At 46.4% G+C, this 20,329-nt stretch overlaps 5 non-coding genes across 5 annotated transcripts; 3 read left to right on the forward strand and 2 right to left on the reverse strand.

Moving 5' to 3' along the window:
- Positions 1 to 11,259: 11,259 nt before the first annotated feature.
- Positions 11,260 to 11,332, forward strand: TRNAR-ACG. The gene has a single exon. It is a non-coding gene; the product is annotated as a tRNA-Arg (tRNA).
- Positions 11,333 to 15,019: 3,687 nt separating this feature from the next.
- On the reverse strand, positions 15,020 to 15,109 carry TRNAY-GUA. Its single transcript is given in 2 exon segments — positions 15,020 to 15,055; positions 15,073 to 15,109. It is a non-coding gene; the product is annotated as a tRNA-Tyr (tRNA).
- Positions 15,110 to 15,265: 156 nt separating this feature from the next.
- On the forward strand, positions 15,266 to 15,338 carry TRNAR-ACG. The gene has a single exon. It is a non-coding gene; the product is annotated as a tRNA-Arg (tRNA).
- A 1,593-nt stretch (positions 15,339 to 16,931) lies between these two features.
- On the reverse strand, positions 16,932 to 17,004 carry TRNAR-ACG. Its single transcript has one exon. It is a non-coding gene; the product is annotated as a tRNA-Arg (tRNA).
- Positions 17,005 to 17,259: 255 nt separating this feature from the next.
- Positions 17,260 to 17,349, forward strand: TRNAY-GUA. The gene is given in 2 exon segments: positions 17,260 to 17,296; positions 17,314 to 17,349. It is a non-coding gene; the product is annotated as a tRNA-Tyr (tRNA).
- Positions 17,350 to 20,329: the final 2,980 nt, after the last annotated feature.

The following is a 20,329-nucleotide window of genomic DNA, read 5'->3' on the forward strand; positions in this document are numbered from 1 at the left end:
GGCCTGGAGAACCTGGAAGACTGCAAAGCAGTGGCCTTAGGAGTGGGATTTGGAGGAGGAAGAAGAGCTTGAAGGATGTCCAGGTTCAGGTTTCAATGCCATAACGACATCTCTGGGTTTTGCATTCACAGAATTCCCCTCCGTAACCTCTTACCTTGTACCAGTGCTGTTAAGCTCTTGTGTGTCATTCAGAAAATCATCTCTGTGGCTCTCTTGCATGACCGGAAAACAAAGAGAAAAAAAGTGTATTTTTGCTAGAGGATACTGGCAAAAAAGTACTCCCATGTGACTTGCTTCCCCACCAAGCCTGGTAGGGACAAAGCCACTCTGCAAGCAGCAGGCTCCTTGCCCCGGTGTGCTATCCTGAACACGGTGAGTGCTGAGAAGCATCCCGGTCCATGGAGTGACGGTGCCCTGGCTTGCTGCCACCTCCTCACTTCCCACCTGTCCTGGGGGATGAGTGAGCACCCTGCCACCCCTACCACCCAGCCTAGGGGTGGGGAATTCTACACTGGCAGCTGCCTAAAGCAGATGGCAGCTGCCCATCATCCCCCGCCAGGGAGCGATACTCACCCCCACCCTGCTGCCTCCGGCAGCTTCCTGTGCTCCTGAACCTGGTGGGGCTCACCTGCAGGCTTTCCACAACCCTGCTGCTGGAAGAGGACAGGTCTGGTGGGTGCCCTTGTGGGGCCAGAGGGAAGCAGCCACTGCCAGTGCAAGGGGGGACCAGCAGACCCATCTGCCCGTATCCCCCTGTTTCGCCCTGCCTTGTTCACCTCCAGTGAGAAGTCCTGGCTGCCCAACCAATACATTTTAATAAAAATGAGCTTGCTGCCTTCAGTTCTGCCCACTTGAATGTGAGACTGAGCAAAATGGCAATGCAGGCTTCCCCTCTTCCCATACTCCTAACTCTGCTTCTTGTTCTTGCTGAAAAAATTTACATTTTTAGCCAAGCATCCCTTGGGGAGGTTAGGGGAGGCTCTCTATCCATCTCACCTTCTGTATATGCCCATGAAGAGTCCCTCAGGAGCAGATAGTGAGCATTGGCATTCCCACCTACAGTCAGTATGTTACAGAGACTCAAATTTCACTTACATTGGCAACAACTTACTAAGCCAATGAGCCAGCTATAAGATGAAGCCCTCCTACCTATACAAGTGCAAACTGCAAAAGGTATTTTGCATTTCATGATTTTATGGTGATCAATATACACCCCATAATAAATACTGAAACTACCCCTGTACACGACTCAATTTATGCAGAAAGCCTTTGCAACAGAGACAAGTGTTTTCAAAAACAGTTGCCATTTGAGACTGACATTTTTTCCACTCAACACATATATATATATTTGTCTTTGTGTACCTCATAGGTGATGACAGGCCATATGCGGTCAGTATTTGGAGACCTTCTAAAAACAATCCGAGAGATGGTTTCAGATCTCCAGAAAAACAAGGACCGGCACAGAAGATAATGACATCTTTCGAAATTTCCTTTTGCACATATGAAATCACAGCAGCAGGGGCAAGCTCAAAGCATTTCCAAGGGTGAGTCACTGGGAGCACATCAAATGTGCAAGACACAAGATTTCAGGGACAAGCTACAAAGACCAGACAGAGAGATGATGTCTGCCCTTTTCCTTTGAACAGGGGATGGACACTGACCTGAGCTGAATCGTGCTCACAAGCAGCCTTCTCTGGGCTTATCCATGCTCAAGGAACTTCCACAGTTTGCAGCAAACAGACCGAAAAATGGGATGAAAGGATAGATGAACTAGATAATAACTTCCTTTCCAGATTCACCAGTGGTAACAAGATAAATTATATCAGGCAAACCTCAGGGATTTGGATTAAAAGACCCTGAAACACGGAGAATCTGTGGACAAACTCGCTACTATGTGCTGTGGCTCAGCCATCAGCGGGACTCCAAGACATGGGTTGTTGCCCCAGCTGTCTGCCTTGAGAAGGAGGATCCTTTAGCTTCCTTCTGTCCTCCAGCAATGCTAGCAAGCCAGCGTGAACCTGTCACCCAGCTTTAGGGGACACAGGGAAACAAAGCCCTCCCAAAAGAAAGTTCTGGTTTCCTCACAGTCCTGAAGATCAGGATCAAAAATAGTGGTCAGGCTGTACCCTTCAGGGTGACCCTGAAAGGTGATTAACATGAGGTGTTTATCATCTTCCCTGCAATTTTCTGTATTCTTTAAAGTCTCAAAATCAGTGAGCCTGAAAAGATAGGCTGTGGGATAACAAACACTGGATGAGCAGCACAGCATGTCCCTGAGCCACACACAACTTTACAAGCCCAGAGATTTCCAAACCCTCATCCCCTCCACACACTACTGCTAGAAAGAAATCCACATTTCACAGGCAAGGCATAAAAGTATGTCCAAAGCACTTCATGGAGGAAGAACTGCATGTGGGAAAGAAATAGGACTGCATTACTGCAGGTTAAAAATAGGTCCATTCCAGGGCTAGGGACAAGTTTCACAGATAACAGGCGCAGGCTTGCTTTTCCACACCCCCAAATATGCCCTGCAGTGAAAATGAGACATGAAGGAAGAAAGGATATAAATATAACAAAAGCAGTTAGAAAAATGGGAGAACACATCAGTTAGAAAAGTGAGAGAATATCCTTTCCATTTTGGAGATTAAGAGATCAAATGCTTTACTATTTTAACACAATCCCCCACTTTTCAAATCCACCCCTGACTCTTTGCCCTCTACTTTGCTATCACAGCACCCCATAGGAGCCTGTTTGTAAATCATGGGGAGATGTCTCCCCTACTAGCAGAGAGGAAGGAATGGCAGCTCCTCCCCTAGTACCTGCATTTTGTGGAATAACAGGGATGTTTGGTGCTGGGTTAGCAGTGGAGGAATTAGTGCTGTGATAGTGAGGATGGAGAGAGGTGGCTCAGCAGGGACAGTGCTAGGGGGCCTCCTGAGCTTAAGGAAAAGGGGATTGCAGAGCTCTAACAGCAGGAATTTTGACTGGGGGACAGATTTGATTTCTGCTCTGGACTTAACAGGTCATAGCACTCCAAACCCCGCTGCTGCAACCCCAGCTCTGCCAGTAAGAAAGGAGAGTGATGTTCAGAGAGAAGAGACTTGTGTTTCACAGCACAGATCCAGCTCAGACTTCCCAGCTGGCATCAGCTCATCACTTCACAGAGATACAGCCCTGCTCCAGTGTCAGGTTTCTCCCTAGCCTTGGTCTGCTTGACATAAGCCACTTTTGATGCTATTTCAGTATTTTCTCCATTGCTCAGCTGGCAGAACAGGGTGCTTTTTTTTTTTTTTCCCCAGGACAATGCTGAGTTTTATAGGAGACTGATTTTAAGTGTATGCTCAGCATATGACTTTGTACCACACCACAGATGTGCTGAGACTCCATCCCAGCTCCCCAGGATGGTCTAGTTATGTTTTCATCCATCGCCATCTTGAGGGTCATTCCTTCAGGACAGAATAGAGATTCACTGCTCAAAGAGAAAGGATCAAACATTTTGGTATTACAGATAAACAAAAATATCCTGTATGGGGGCAGGGAGGTTTTCACACAGTAAGTTGCTACCAGAACTATTCGACTGCCTGTTTAACATGTGACTGGTGACAGAGGTGACAGAGGTGACAGAGGTGACAGAGGTGACAGAGGTGACAGAGGTTCCTTGGCTTTGTTTTTTCAAACTCCTTTGTTTTCCTCTCATGTGTTCCTTTGCTCTGAAAATGCTCTTAAGGCATATAGAAAAACCAGCATGACTATTCATTTCTGAGTACCAGTGCTTTTTTTTCCTTTTGAAAGTCAGGCAAGAAGAGCAAGTTTCCCTTTTGGCCATATTCCAGCCAAATTCTTTTCCCCACTCCTTCACGTGTGATCCACGTGAGCATAGGGGAGCACAATGTTTAGGAGACAGATGCAGGCATTTGCAAGGACAAAACCAGCTGGAAATGCCTTCAATCCAGGCAGGAGTTGAATGAAGGCATTTTTAGCTACGATCAGGAATATCATCCACTGTGACACTGTGACACTGTGCTCATTGTACCAAGTCTGTTAGATTAACATTCTTTTGAATTATCACTTCATGAAGCAGCTCATGCATGTTGGCCCATGTCGGCATGTGTGGTGTTTTGTCACCCTCTCCCATCAGGTTGTTCCCTAGGAGTTAGCTTGTCTGATTCTGGCAAAGTTTAGGGAATGCAAGGGAAGAAAGGGTGCACAGCAAGTCCTTTGGCCATAGAATAACTCAGATTGTGTGTGTCTTTTCAAAGGCTTTGACCTTGTCACGGAGAGGGCAGGTTTGCAGTAAGATTTGTGTTTTGCCTGAGCTGCCTGAAGATGCACATCCCTCACTATGCAGTCTTACCCTCTGCAGTCAGGGTTGGGCAATAAACTGCATCATAATAGTCTGGGGAGAAGCCAAAGAGTTTGGGGCTAGCTGTCTTCCTCCCCACCCCAAATTATCCCCTTACCTCCTCATCACCCAGCCAAGAACAGCCTGTATTCAGCAGGGAGGGTGACTCTTGTGACCCCAGCCATTAGCACTGAAGGAGGCTGCTCCAGGATTGTATGCAAGGGAAGGTGTGCTGGTGTGAGCTGAACATACTCCCTCATCCCACCACTCTGGTCAACGAGCTGAGAAAACAGAGCACTGCTGATCCCACATCCCCTGCCACTGCCACTCTTTGGATCAGGAGAAGGCAACTGGGGGAGAAGATCAGCATGTGTGGGGCACAGGGAGCACTAGGATGTGGTGGCAAAGCAGAGAACTGGATCAGTGCCGGAGCTGCTGTGCATTTCCACTATCACAGCATTTAGAGCTGCACTGATAATGAAACCTACAAACAAGGAGAGGTGGTGTAAGGACAGAACCTCTGCTGGATGTAATTTTTTGCAAGTTTTGCTTCCTTGAGTCACTTGTGCTGCTTTTTTTATGATGCCATGGGATCAGCTCTTCCTCATCTCTATCCTGTTGCAGGTGTGCAGACAATATTACTTAAGGGAACCCTTGAGAGGTGACAAGCTGGAACAGTGCACAGCATGTTTCTGCTGCTTCTGATAGTCCAACAGATTGTAATGCAAACATGAGAGGGGTGATAATAGATTTACTTAAGAGTAGACTACAAATCATATGTCTTCCAGTTACCCACTCAGTATGGCCTTGGTGCTATTTCCATCCCTAATCATTGCTATGAAGCACTTTGCAGCAGCAGTATTTTGTGGAGAAATCTGTATTTAAGGCGCCTTTTAGGCCTTGGTTCCCCATATCCAAGAGTGATGCATCTGCTACTTGCCGTCATGCTGCCGGGACTGCGACTGCTATGGGATCCTGATGGGAGTTTCTCTCAGGAGCACATCTCTCATCTTGTGATAGCTCAGGGTGGAGGGCTGTGGTGCTTTCAGAGTAATCGTTAATCACTGGTTGTAATTCCAGCTGAAAAAATACGGGACTTTGGTGTGGGGAGGAAGATTCCTGCTCATCACTGAACTTCTTATTGGACCCCTGACAGACACATTGAGGAACCTCCAGAGTCAAGCCCAGAGCAAATCTTTCATTCCACACCAGTGCCCTCAGTAACTTCTGCCAGTAGAGGATGCCTCTCCCATCCCTGACCTCCACCAGAGGTACTTACCAGGGACCACATTCCTCCAGTCAAAATGGGGCAGGTATGGTTATCACTAACTTTTAGTACTCCAGAGAAAACATGCCAAGGAGCCTGACATGAGCTACGTGGCCACAAGATAACAGTTCACTGTAAACTCCAGCAAGCAATGCCAGCAGGCAATCAGTAGCACTGAAATCTCACTTAATCTAGAAGAGATGAAGTAAAAAATTCAAATGAAATAATTTAGCCATGAAAAATCTATTAATACCCATCCAAAATAGACTATATTTACAGAACACTTAAAAAAATCTATGCAGGCTCCTATCCTTTCTCATCTGAACTGGCAAGATCTCTCACACGTCACCAGGTGTGGAGGTGATTGTGCTGAGAAGATGCAATGCTTCCTTAGAAGCTTCTTCTGCATGTCATATCTCATGTTGCATTCATTAGGGTGCTCTGGATATGCCAGGTCTCATATCCAATTCCTTGGGCTCCTGGAATGTGTTCAGATGGGCTGCTCATTCCCAGAACTGAAGTCACCTATCCTTCACTTTCAGGGAAGTATGTTTCTTTAACGAACCAGGTGTCACCTAGTCAGGCAGGAAGAAGGTGACAACTCTCATCCTTTCTCTGGTGACTTCTTAATGTGTTCCCAGGTGAAATGCTCTTTACATCTGACCTCACAAGATACACCAAGCTGGAAATTTAAAAATAGAGCACCTGAAGAGGCCCATGTGTAGAGCAGGAGGCTCCACTTTTTTCCATCTTGGTGTTCTCATTTTCATCCTTTCCCTCATGTGGTTCAGAGAAGGGCAATGAAGGTGGTGAAAGGTCTGGAGCACATCCTGTGAAGAGAAGCTGAGGGAGCTGGAGTTGTTTAGCCTGCAGAAGAGAAGGCTCAGGAGTGACTTTATCACTCTCTACAATTGCCTGAAAGGAGGTTGTAGCCAGGCAGGGGTCAGTCTCTTCTCCTGGGCAACTAGTGACAGAACAGGAGGACATAGTCTTAAGGTGCACCAGAAGAGGTTTAGGTTGGACATCAGAAAGAATTTCTTCACAGAAAGGGTGATTGGAATGGACTGCCCAGGGAGGTGGTGAAGTCACCTTCCCTGGAGGTGTTTAAGGAAAGACTGGATGTGGCATTTAGTGCCATGGTTTGGTTGACACGGTGGTGTTCAGTCATAGGTTGGACTTGATGATCTCAGAGGTTTTTTCCAACCTAATTGATTCCATGTGATTCAGTGGTTTATAGCCTTCTGACAGAAGCATGCCTCTCCAACATGTGGGAGGTAGCAGCATCAATGCCTCTGCTCTCCAGCCCTGGCCTGGTGTTGACCCCACTCCTCCCTCAATCCTAAATGCTGTAGAAGCCATGCAGGAGGGAAGAAAGACACTGGACCATTTCCTCCCAGCTTAGGCAGGAAACTGTGCTGCCAGTCGGGTAATGGCCATCACTGTGAGGTCCCCATCCTCTGTGAGGCCACTTTGCAAAATTGGCAGGAGGACATTTGCAGAGGTAAGTGGAAGACCCAAAGTGAAAAAGACACAACAGAGTAAGAAAGGAGACTGCATGTGCATGCACAGTGGTAAGTCTCAGGATGTCCTCTGCATTGAATATGTCCTTTAAAAATGATTCCCCAAACCCAGCACAAGACCTCACCTCCTCTGCTACTTCACTGCACCACAGAAACCTGCTTCTCCTCCTTCCCATAACCCTCATCTCCTTTATCCTCTTCCATGAAGGGAGTGGACTGTCTTACCTTCTCCCTGAAAAGACAAGTCCCATCAACCAAGGAAGGAGCAGCCTCCGCTTGAGCAGGCAGGAACTGGCTCCCCTTCCTTCTGTTCCCAGCACTAGCTTGAAACAATATATAACCTCGAAACCAAACCTGACTAGGATCACACACTTTCTTGTGTGCCCAGCAGAATAATGATAGTAGGCAGGGCAAAGAAGAGATGTTTCCACTATTACAGAAAAAAAAAAAAAAAAAAAAAAGTGGTGGCATTGAGACATCACAAACTGAACCAGTGCCTTTCCCATGACAGCACTCTGGCTTAGCACTTGAGCCAAGGTATTGTTACCTAGCCAGGTAATGCTAAAGGAATGAAATCATTCTTATTTTTGCCAAGAGGAAAGGCCATCCTGTCTCTTGAATAGGGAAGAAATAGGAGGAGCTCCGTACTATGGTGTTGAACCTCCTAGGATTGGAAGAATTTGGAGTTTTAGGAGAAAAATTTTAGGAGGTCATGAGAGGTACTTTGTTCCCCCACAAGGAAAAGCTTCTTGGTCAACACAGCCCAAGGTGTAAGGTGTGGAGGAAGATAGACTCTTTGCTCCTCACTGTGTCAGGAGAGCCTGCGGCAAAATGCCTGGATATGAGGGAATAGCCTTGCTGATTTAATCTTCAAAGCCAGTAACTGAAGCCTGGTTTTCTCTCATTTCCCCACCTACTTCTTTTATAAGTTTATCTGTCTTGGCAACTGTGAGCATATGTTTTTATTTGCTTTTTGTCTTAACCTGTCTTGTATTAAGTATGATTTCAGTGTAATTGGATACTAATGACTTGTTGCTTGCCAAAGGATGTGGTAAAACTCCACGTAGAGCTTGGGGCACCTTAGAAGCACTCTGGATTGCCAGCTTGTTCTCCATAACGTCCAAAGTATTGTGTGCAAATATCCAAACCAATGTGCCTTCCTTCAGCTGCAGCTCCCCTGCTCCCTCCTGGACAGGCAATAGTCAGGAGAAGGAGAAAGTGTCTCTTAGAGATGTATTACCCCTTCTCATTTCTAGCCTTTTTTTTCCACTTCCTCCCTGGGCTGCTAACCTGATTTTCCAGCTCTGGCTCCAGCTTCTTCCAGGCATTAGGATGGTTTGCTGTTTGATCAATGCTTTGCCTCAAATCATTAGTCTTGGCTGCAGCCCTCTCCTTGGTTCAAGCAGGGCCCATCTCACTGGGTTCTGCTTTCCAAATTGCCAGGCACCACAACACAGCTGGTTTTGAATGCTGTACGTTCTCCAGGCAAAACGGAGAGGCCTTGTTTGCTCAGAGCATTCTGTTAGAAGTACATGGAAATCTGAGGAACTACTCTTTTCTAACAACATCCTTCATCCCATCATCACAGTAGGAGTAACATCCCTGAGATCTCTGAGCTACATGGCAGTACTCTATCCTACCTAATCATCTCTCTGACTACCAACAGGAGGAATAGGTGCGAGTCCAAGATTCTCAAATAGGAAAAGGCACCACCTCCACCCCTGTGAATTCCTGTTTGCAATTACATTCTTCCTGCTGTTGTATGCCCACCAGCGTACAACATGGACATGCTTCCCACCTTTCATTCACTTTGTGGTTTTTCATTACTAATTCAGGGGAAAAACCTCATAATCCACCTGTAAAAGAGGAGCTATTTGTAAGTCTCTGGTTATGAAGGAGCTGCTCCCCTCACTGCTTACCCCTCTGCACCAGCCTGAGGCAATCAGGAGGAATTTGGCCTCACGTTCACTACCCACCTTACTTGCACCTGCAAAAGATAAAGCGACCAAGAATGAAAATGAAGACACGATGGAAACAACAGCTCTGAAGTGAGCTGTCTGGAGGCAGACAGTGGCTCTACCTCACACCTACTGGATACCTCCCCCCCGTCTCACAACTGTCTCCCACTCCATGTCTTCTGCTTCATCATCTCAGCACAACACTCCTCCTCCAGGATGCAGTTTGGTAGGCACCTGCAGAAGGCTGAGCTGCCCTGGCCAGCAGGATGGGGCAGCCTGAGCCTCTCACCTTGTGCTGGCCCTGGCTGCAAAGTCTGGTCCCCTCATTTGCACACCACCTGAGCTGATTCACCTGGCTGACCCTTGGAAAATTACCCACTTTTTTACCAGATTATCAAGTTAACTCAGGTGCCTGGAGTGACCACAGACCACCAGAGCAAGGACAAGGCAAGTTGTGTAGCTGAGGGCAGTGAAGAGGGGAGGGAGAAGTGGGACCTCTTTATTTTGTATCAAGGAGATGCTAAACTGACTCATCCTCCTTTCAAACTTCATCCTCAACATCTTCATTGTTATCCAGAACATAATACCTTCAGTACCCCACAAGATAGTTCGTGACTTGAAGGAGCACTCACAAGCAAATCAAGCCAAAAGCCATCACTTATCACAGTATAGTCAGGCAAAATCACCACTGCTGAGGGAAGCACAGTAGCAATGCATGTTCAAATAGAGTTGCAGTGATTAATGTCTGTCTCCAACAGCTCCCGGCATTTTCCCTGGCAGCAGGTTTGCATGAATCCCATCCTGCTCCTAAGGAATGAACAAAAGAGCTATTCATGTTTTTCCATGCTACCTAATGTTCAACACTGGTTAACTGCTTTGTTTTGGTTTTCATTTGCCGTATGAAACTAGGGTTAAACACGCCGAGTTTGTTTCCAGTATCCTGTCTCTCTCTGGTACAGACCTGTTTATGAAAGTCTGAATGGACAAGTGCCATACCATAAATCAAACTGCAATCAAAGGATACCATTGGAAAGAAGCTTGCAGCTCACTGACACAAAAGTTATTATCAGCAATGGGTCAACATATTTGACTGCTGTAAGGTAATCAAAAGGCTCAGAAAGGCAGGCGGCAAGGTCACCAAGAAATTCTGAGATTGCACCCAAAATGTTATAAATCCCTGGGTGTTCCTGGAAAAGCAAAACTTAGTTTGCATGTGACTGATGAGTAAAAACTGTAAAACAAGCTCTGGGATCATGTGCCTTTGTGGAGCCTATCAAGTGACCAAGACCGCAGTCGTGGGCACACTGGTCTCCTTTTTGAAGTACCAATGTGATGCTTTGTATGAAGTCAAAGACAAAGACTGTTCTGGCAGTCCAAAGAGCATTGTCTCTGGTAGCTGAGCTGCAGGAAAATATTATGGGGCCTGGACCAAAGGTAACTCAGAGTCTGGGACAGGAACAAACATGCAGACTGAGTCAGGCACGTCGTAACGGGAGGGGTATCGGTGTGACAGTGGCGTGGGGGTTCCGTGGAAGATGAGGTGCTGATGCTATCTTGCTGCCTTCAGAGCTGCCCTTTTCCCTCTGAACAGATCAGCTCTGCACTGCACCACACAGCCTGTTCCAACCCTGCAGGCCCTGTCTGTCTGCTCTGGGGTCCTTCCAAGGAGGTAGGACCAAGAATGGGGTGAAGGCTACAAGGCTCATCTGCCACAGAATCATGGAAGCAGCAGATCCTGTCTCCTCCTCCCACCAGCTGGGATTCCTCCTCCAGACACCACGGGAACAGGAAGGCTATGCTGGCCCAAATGGCTGCTGGTGGCAGGGGCATGACAGAGTCTGTGAGCAACTGTCTGTGTCTGTATTGTGTCTGGCATGACACAACTGCCAGAATTTGGGAACTGGATGATATTATGATGTTTTTCCTTTTTCCTTTCAGCACAGATATTGCAGCAGGTGACACAATGTGACTTGTTCTCAGCTTGCGCTTGCAAAGCTCTTAATCACAGTGGAGCAACATTAGATATGGGGCTTGGACACAGAAATTGGGATTTTCACTGTGCAAACTCTGCATTTTGGTGGTGCTGGAAATCAGGGTCTTCCCTTTGGGGCCAGGCAGGAGTCATGGGGTGGAGACCAAGGACCACCCTCATTTCATATCGCCATTACCTGGGGGCCAGTGGCACAATGGACAACGCGTCTGACTACGGATCAGAAGATTGTAGGTTCGACTCCTGCCTGGCTCGCTGTTGCTGGTTTTACACTCCTTGCCTGCTGTCAGTTGAACAAGCCGTGTCTTCCTAATCTTGTATTGCCCTGACAGTGTCACTCCACCTCCCGATCCTGGTTTACCCTGAGAGTCCTGTACATAGATGGAGGAAAAAGTTGGGAAGCTTGGTTTAAAATGAGCAAAAAAGGAAGTGGTTGGACAAATGGTGAATATTTGTTCCCTTATGTTGGTACCCCCACATCAGGCTCAGCATCCTTGGGAAGTTTCAATGGGGCCAACTGCATCTCCAAAGAGATTTATTTTGAAAAGATCTTGTTATTATATGACTCTTTCCCAACCCCACTGGTAACCTTCAATATTCAAGTCTATTCCCATCATCTTCCAGTTTTCCACTGTCACGCTTCAGCTTGGCTGATCCTGGAGGATGCTCATCTGCTCAACTCCTCCTGCTAAAATGGGTCAGGGGAATGTCCTGGAGAGATAAAAGTCATGTCTCAGTGCCCAGGATGTCAGCTGAGAGAGCTGCTGGTGGCTAAGTGACAGCTAGGTAGATCTGGTGATCCTGAAAACCCACTTAAGTCAGGTGAAGAGTAGGTACAAACAGAAGCATGCGTTTACAATACTCAAAATAGATACACTGGCAATAGTGCCTAAGTAAAGGAATAATAAAGTTTCAGGTACAAACAAAATCAGGAAAATGCTCTCTCGTTTCCAGTGTTTCCCTACCTCTGTGATCAGCAGAACATCTTGTCCATGCATGATGCCACATATCTCAAACTGCATCCATCTGGCAGCACCTCGTCGTGCAGGAACATTTTCACCATCTCTCCTTTGAAATCCTCCAGGCAGTCTAAAACATTTTACCCTCATATTCTCCTGAGATTTACTCTATTTCCCTTGTCTCCAGCAGAAGAGACAGCTTTTGCTTGAAATACAAACAAATCTTTTCTTTCAACACAGGAGATGAAAATTTCTTTTTTGGAGCAGGTGTGTTCCCCCCCCGTACTCATCCCACTGTTTGCCTGTGCTGCCTCACTCTGGTAACTGGCCCAGCATAGCAGAGTGAAATGTCATATGAATGGGGTTTTTATCATCTCTGGCATCACTCATTATTAAGTAATACAAATGATTGAATAGGGTGTACACACACAGCTCATTATTTGCCCTCACTGGAGACCAGATACAGAAATAATTAAGCACTCGCAGGTCACTGTCACTAATAACTTGCTCCTAAATGATGTATTTCACAAGCTACACAATCATCTAAGCACTGAATAGGATGTTACTGGAGTGAAAAGCATTTAGTACTTTTAGATCCATGAGCGTGTCCTAGAACAGTGGGAAGCTGAACCAAGCAGTCACATTAATGTAACGGGCTGTTCCTCAAGAGGCAGAGTAGTTGCTTAGCATAAAGTAAGTTCTGAGACCAGTGTCTACATTTTATGAGGTTTTTTTTTTTATTATTTTATTTTTTTTATTTTTTTTTATTTTTCTTTCCTGGATTTCATTCTCCCTTATGGGAGATACACTTCTACACAGAAATGCATGTGTGTTGATACTTTCTGGGTCAGTGGGGGGGGGGGGGGGGGGGGGGGGGGGGAAATGTCTTCGAGATGGAGCTGGAGAGGGAAAGGAGATGGTCCTTTCTTTAGAAGAAACTCTGAGTTTCTCCTGTGTGTTTACTTTGTGAGCTATCATTTGGGAGAAGGTAAAAGAGTTTCCACTGAATCAGCAAAAAGGAACAAAGGAGTTTAAAGATGTTTATATAGGAAGGGGTGAATCTTAGGAAAAAAATAAATCTTTGGCCCTGGATGGAGTCTGTGCCCTGACTCACACCAGGAAGCAGCCCAGGGATGTACTTCTAGATTTTGGATTTAGATTTGATGGCTAGTGAGCGCAAATATGTATGGACAACAGACACCTAAGAAAATGTCTTTCCCTAATGTCTGCTCACCTGGGTGCCTCTATTCCCTGATGGGCAGGTTTTTCATGCCTGGTTTTCTCCTGAAGCAGTTCCTGAGAGGGATGCATTGCACCATGCTGGAAAAGAAAGGAGAAAAGGTTGTTGGTAGTGTCTGTGTGTGTATCCATACACACAAACAAAAACATACTCATAAATATGGAGGTGTCTGGGGCCAGGGACAAAGTGTGTAACTACAGATGAGCAGCTTGCAGGTCTGACTCCTGCTGAGCTCCATAAATCTGTTTCCTTGCTGATAATCTTACTTGTACTTTATTCCCACAGAGAGTGGGTCTTCCTTGCTCTCATATATGAAATCTACCCCAGAGAAACACTCTCATAAGGAGAGAAGACTCATGTGGGTTCTACTGAAGGAGAAAACTTCACTTCCATTCTTCCCCTGCTATGCAGAGAGATTTGTATGCTTTCAGACATGTATACTTCCTCCAGACCAGGAGCTGTTGCCAAGCATGTTTTTCTGCACTCTACGTAGCACCTGTAATGGAAAAGAAGACTTGAAGGGAAAAGGAAACAAGAGAAAATGGGAGAAAAGCAGAATATGAGTGCTGGCTTTCTTATTAACTACGTCCTAAGCAAGCCCATGCCGGTCTGCATTAAACCCCTTCTGTATACAAGACCTCTATGGCTCCTCTCCCCCTGCTCCACGTTCTCCTAGAACATTCTCCTTCATGGCACAAACAAAGGAACAAACATCACATCTGTTAAGTCAAGAGACTGTGGAGCACTTTCTTCCATTCCTATCAGCCAGAATGCTCACAGCTCTCACTCACAACAATTATCTGGCATCATAGAAGCCACAATCAGTAAAGATTATTTGGCTTCATGTAAAGCAACATGCAAAATGATGAGAGACTGCCCAGAGCTGATCTAGCACACTAAGGACCACCTTGGAAAAGATGACCTTACAAAAATAGCTAAATTGAGATAAAAATGCTTAATTTTTTTGGCTTCACATAGGAGAGTGTCAAATACATATTATTAGATTGAGAGGGGTTCTCATTAATGCATATAAATATCTAAAAGGTGGGTGCCATGAGGATGGTGCGAGACCCTTTTCAGTGGTGCCCATTGACAGGACAAGGAGCAATGGACATAAGTTAAAACATAAGAAGTTCCAGCTCAACACAAGGAAGAACTTCTTTCCACTGAGGGTGGCAGAGCACTGGAACAGGCTGCCCAGGGACGTGGTGGAGTCTCTCTCTCTGGAGACATTCAAAACCCACCCGGGCGTGTTCCTGTGTAACCTGCCCTAGGTGTCCCTGCTTTGGCAGTGGGAGTTGGACTAAATGATCTCCAGAGGTCCCTTCCAACCTTAAAAATGCTGTGGTTGTTATAAAATATTATTATTAAATCTTATTAAATTATATTATATGTTTAAATATAATAACAATAATAACAATAATAACAATAACAATAATAAATATTTTGATGGGGAAAAACAAAGCACTTCTGACGGGGAAAAACAAAGCACTTCCCAAAGCGTTGCTGCAACAGGGATTTCAATGTTTACCGTGGGGCTGCCACCTTTGCAGTGTTTTCTTTTTCTTTTGCTTCCCTTCCCAAGAAAAGAAAAAAAAAAAAAAAAAAGAGACGTGACTTGCTTCTGTACCATACACGGTCGAAACGGCTCTAAGTGCGTGCGCCTCAGCGGCAGCGCTCCTGCTGCTCACCGAAAAACGTCAAAGTTCCCGAGAGGGGCGGGGAAAAAAAAGTTTTGGCGTCTCCTTCGAGCCGGAATCGAACCAGCGACCTAAGGATTCCCGCGGGGCGAGCCTCTACAGTCCTCCGCTCTACCAGCTGAGCTATCGAAGGGACCTGCCGCCCGCCCCCCCGCGGCCGCACAAGGACCCGCCCCCCTCGCCCGCCCGCAGCCCCGCGCATGCGCCCTGCGCCGCCGCCGAACGGGGAGCCGAGCGGCGGGACGGGGGCTCCGTGGAGGGGCGGTGGCCGCGCCCAGGCCCGCGTGCGGGGCCAGTGGCGCAATGGATAACGCGTCTGACTACGGATCAGAAGATTGTAGGTTCGACTCCTGCCTGGCTCGCTCTCATTTTTCGGCCCCTTTGGATCGCCGATTCCAATTGTTGAGAGCAGTAGAGAGCTACCTCAGTTATTCATTCGTAGTTCAGTCATTTATTCGTTCACTTTTTATAGGAAACTTGCGCTCAATCCACAGATTGATGCATCCAGCTCTGGGGTTCTCAGGAAAGACGTGGGCCTGTGGGAGAGAGTCCAGAGGAGGGACACCAAGATGATCAGAGGGCTGGAGCACCTCTCCTATGAAGACAGGGTGAGAGACTTGGGACTGTCCAGCCTGGAGAAAACAAGGCTCCAGGGAGACCTTAGAGCCCCTTCCAGTACCTGAAGGGGCCTGCAAAAAGAGCTGGAGAGGGACTTTTTACAAGGGCACGCACTAATAGGACAAGGAGTAATGGCTTTAAATTGGAAGAGGTAGGCTTAGGTTGGATATAAGGAAGCAGATTTTGACAATGGGATTGGTGACATAGTGGAACAGGTTGCCTGCAAAGGTGGTGGGTGCCCTATCCCTGAGAACATTCAGGATCAGGTTGGGCATGACTCTGAGCAACCTCATTGAGTTGAAGAGTCCCTACTCACTGCAGGGATTTGGACTTGATGGCCTTTAAAGGTCCCTTCCAACCAAACCATTCTATGATTCAATGACCATGGCTACTCTCAAATCTAGTCGGGGGGATGCCTTCCTCGCCTCTCCTTTCTATTCTTTATACAATGCTTTATACAATGCAAGCTGTTCTTTATACCACGCGTATCCTTTATAGACACCAAAAATGTGTGAGTTTCGTTGCACAAATCACACACTTTTAATTCGACTGCACAACAAGGGTGCTATTGCCCTTCTCAAGGCTAATGGATAATACCATGAAAACAACAGTGCTGCAGATGCCTTCGGAGACCCCCTGTTGTTTTCTTGGCTGTGGTTCGGAAGACTGACCATAGTGTGTCAGGCCAATGCCAAGCACGCTGCTCCTCTGTTTGGGCCCAGATGATTTCCCCCCTATGTAATGCGTTGGTGTGTTAATCAAGTTGAGTTGCTGGCACGGTTAAAGCATTTGACAAGCTGTATGTTTAAATGGTTTGAAAAGTTTAAGCCTACAATGGTGTTTTGCTTTGGGAGACGCAACCCTCCAATGACATGCTGGGTGGACAGATGAGGTTAAATCAAAGAATCATAGAATGTTAAGGTGTTTGAAGGGACCTTAGAGATCATCTAGTCCCAATCCTCATGCCAGGTTGAGATTAGACCATGTTGCTCAAGGCCTTATCCAACCTGGCCTTGAACACTGGCGGGGTTGAGACATCCACAGCCTCTCTGGGCAATCTGTTCCGGTGCCTCACCAAGCTCAAAGTGAAGAATTTCTTACCCCTATCTAACCTAAATTTCCCCTCTTTCAATTAATACCCATTACTCCTTGTCCTATCACTACAGTTCCTGATAAAGTCAGGATGGCGAGATCAGATGAGGAAAAGAGAAAGGAAAACTGAGAAGGCAAAAGGAAAAAATGAGAAGTCAGGATGCTGCGATGAGACGAGAAACGAGCAAAGCCTTTGCTCCTTGAACGTTATGAGGGGCGGTGACAAGGGGGCCGAAAAATGAGAGCGAGCCAGGCAGGAGTCGAACCTACAATCTTCTGATCCGTAGTCAGACGCGTTATCCATTGCGCCACTGGCCCCGCACGCTGCCCAAACCCTCTCCGCAGACCTGTATACCCCGACACCCGGCGGACCCGAGCTGAGACACTTCGAGGCGCCCCTGCAGCGGCCCAGGCCCCGCCCGGCCCAGGCCCGGCCCGGAGCAGGGGCCGCAGGGGCCGCTCCCCGCAAGGCCTGGCCCAGGTAAGGTCCGCCCGAGAGCGCTGCACTCCGCGCATGCGCGGAGCTCTCTCGGGTGCGTTCTTGGACAGCGGCGGCGCGCTGAGTGGCAGGTCCCTTCGATAGCTCAGCTGGTAGAGCGGAGGACTGTAGAGGCTCGCCCCGCGGGAATCCTTAGGTCGCTGGTTCGATTCCGGCTCGAAGGAGACGCCAAAACTTTTTTTCCTCTCCCCCTTCTTTTGGAAGTAAACAGCTTCCGTTTAACGCAGTGCAGTTCTCTCGAAGAGATCTGGCCTCGCTGCAAACCGAGCTGTGGCTCGCCGACTCTCAGGAGCGGCTGTTCCTGCGGGAACTGGGAGTGCCGCGCCTCATGCGGGACTGCCACCCTCCCCCCCCACCCGCCCGACCTTCTAAAGGAAAACAAGGTGTATGTTGTTCAATTTAGGACAAAGCAAGCCCGTGCAGGAGGAGACCTGTTGAGATCCCTCTATCTCATCGCAGTTAATTAGGATGTTGAAATTCTGAGGGTCATTTTTCCAAGCCTCCCCTCCTCCGAATGCCTAGACTCTACTTTTACAGAATAAGGCTGTATCTATGAATTTACGTACTGCCACAGCGTTTTCAGATTCAGCCCAGTGAAGTGCTCAGGGCAGGGCTGGACAGGGCTCTAAGCAACCTGGTGGGTGCATCCGTGCCCATGGAAGTGGGGTTGGAACTAGATGATCTTTAAAGTCTCTTCCAACACAAACCATTCCAAGATTAGCATGTATTTACTCTCCCCTTTAGTGGGAAATTGTGTGTCTTTACCAGTGTCTTTCTATTATCTCATATGTGTCAGCTACCATGCAGTTGTCCCAATATTACTGCCTTCCCAGTCCTGGGACAGGTGACACTGGCACAAAGGACTGAGTCCTCTTGTATGAAACTCTGTACCTGTTCATCTCTCAAAGCAAAAGAAGAAACCAGATGTGACGGCTGAGCTGACTTTAGCTGTGGAGGGAAGGAAGGGGGTTACTGTCATCTGTGGTCTTTCTCCCTGCTTCATAACAGCACAATGAACATTTTCATTTCTACAGAAATGATAACACGGAAAAAAAAATCCATAATTTTAACTGTACTCAGTTTTGCATGCTTCCTAATTTTTCTTTAGTGATTTTATTCTAAAAAGAGGTAGAGATATAACTCTTTTTCGACTAAAATAATGACAGTATTCATTCTAATGGAAGGTAGGTAATGAAATTAAATTGCATACAATTATATTTTAAGCTTTTCAGATTAAGCAGACTGGCTTGTCTCACAAACTTTTGGGGAGAAAAATGCACATACTACATAAATAACTGGTTATGTGGTAGTATGCCTAAATCTTCTATGATGCCTCTTCTGTTTGATATTTTGAGTGAACCTGGGTATGTGTTAATATCTAAACACAAAAAGGACAGATATTGGAGAATACATCCAGCAGAAACAGATGTTTGTCCATTTTTTTTGAATGCTTGGGCTTCTCTGGTCACAGAGACTGAACACCAACCTAGTGAGAAATATTACTGGCTTGTAGCACTCCCAGATTATCCGGCACTCTGTGCTGGCTCTTGGGCTGGTGCAAAACCCCTGAGTGAGATGCTGGATGTCTCTGGACTTCTGCTGTTATCCTCAGCAGCATCATGGTTTCAACGCTCTGCACACACCCTTCACTGGGGAGATTGTGTCATATAGGCTCTGATGCCAGTAAAAATGCTGTGTTACATCACTTCGTCACACTGATGATTTTTTTTTTTTTTTATGTAATCAAGCTTTCTGCATTATATAAAGGACTTGTAGTGTGCAGCTATAGCTCTGGCTGCTTTGCATAGGTAGGCACATCTGCTGCAATCCAAGACCTAGTTCCTCTTCGGGAAAACCCTGAGTTGCCACTTGCAAAGCCATAATTTTGGACAGCTGTCTCAACAGCTTCTCTTGCTGTTACTGGAATGAAGTTGTTAGTGTGGAAAGGTAAAGGGAGTGCTACAATTCATACATACAACCTTTATTATTCAGAGTGGTTGACAACCAAGGTAGATATGAATACATGGTACTTTACATATAAATAAATGCAGCAAAACAGAGCAAAACATTGAGGATCTGTATATTTTGAGAAGATTACTGGGTATGCAATTGAACTGTACACAGAAACAGATCATGTAAGCATATATTCATGTTAGGAATTTTTCTGAAAAGCAAACAAAATCATATTGAAGAACTAAGTCCTAAAATCCTTATTTACTTTCTCCACGTGTCCTCAGAACAGCTGATCTTCACATCAGTGAGAGAGGCAAATGCCCTTGTACTCTAAAAACTAAGTTTCCTGTTTGAAATTAAACCATGGGTTCATATACTCAGATCTTTAAGCTGCAAACTCTAGACAATCCACTCAGAAGTTTGGTCACTGATTTATTCTGAGTTTTTTTGCTAACTGAGATAATGTATTGTGGCTCCTCTGTACAAATCCCTGTGTCTGTAAAAGGGATTTGCAAACATGCAGGAGCTTGTCCACCTTTGCATCACACTGTGTGATCAAGTCATAAATCTTTCCCAGCAGAAATCTCTCATTTAAAAAGTGTAAATAAGAACCACATGACTTGTGGTATATCTCAAGCCCATGGAGATAATTTCTGTGATTTCAGTGAACTTTGGCTCTGGCCCATTGAGCAGGCTCCTGAGGGACACTGAAGGTATTGCACGTAAAAAAATTCCCCAGTTGCATTTGTTATTATGGGATTTACTTCTTCCTCCCTGGCTTTATGCCCGCTCTGTAGCTGTTGGTGAAATCAAAGGTGCAGTTTCCAATGACTTCCATGGGAGCAGGAGGACAGATTTCACACTGGAAAGGATTCCAGATATAATGTGTAGCTTTACACCAGACTTTTCTCCCAGTGCCTCTTTCAGCTCTCTACTGGAAACAGTCACTGTGTAACATTTGGACATTTTCACAGTGAATTTCTCTCCCAGACAGTGAAACTTAGGAAATCTCTTCGCCTGCAGATTCTCTATTGCTTCATTCAGGGATAATGTCTTACACCAGAGCAAACACCCTGCAAATGGGAATAGTGAAGAAAGCCAAAAGATGTGTGTGTGCGCTGAGCTGAGTGGGTGCAGGGCGCAGGAGGGCAGTCTGGATTTATGTACCGATGAGTGGTCCCCAAAATGATT

This window comes from Empidonax traillii, unplaced genomic scaffold (assembly GCF_003031625.1).
Source record: "Empidonax traillii isolate 1590-97213 ecotype Southwest subspecies unplaced genomic scaffold, ASM303162v1 scaffold438:size550143, whole genome shotgun sequence".
Classification (NCBI taxonomy): Eukaryota; Metazoa; Chordata; class Aves; order Passeriformes; family Tyrannidae; genus Empidonax; species Empidonax traillii.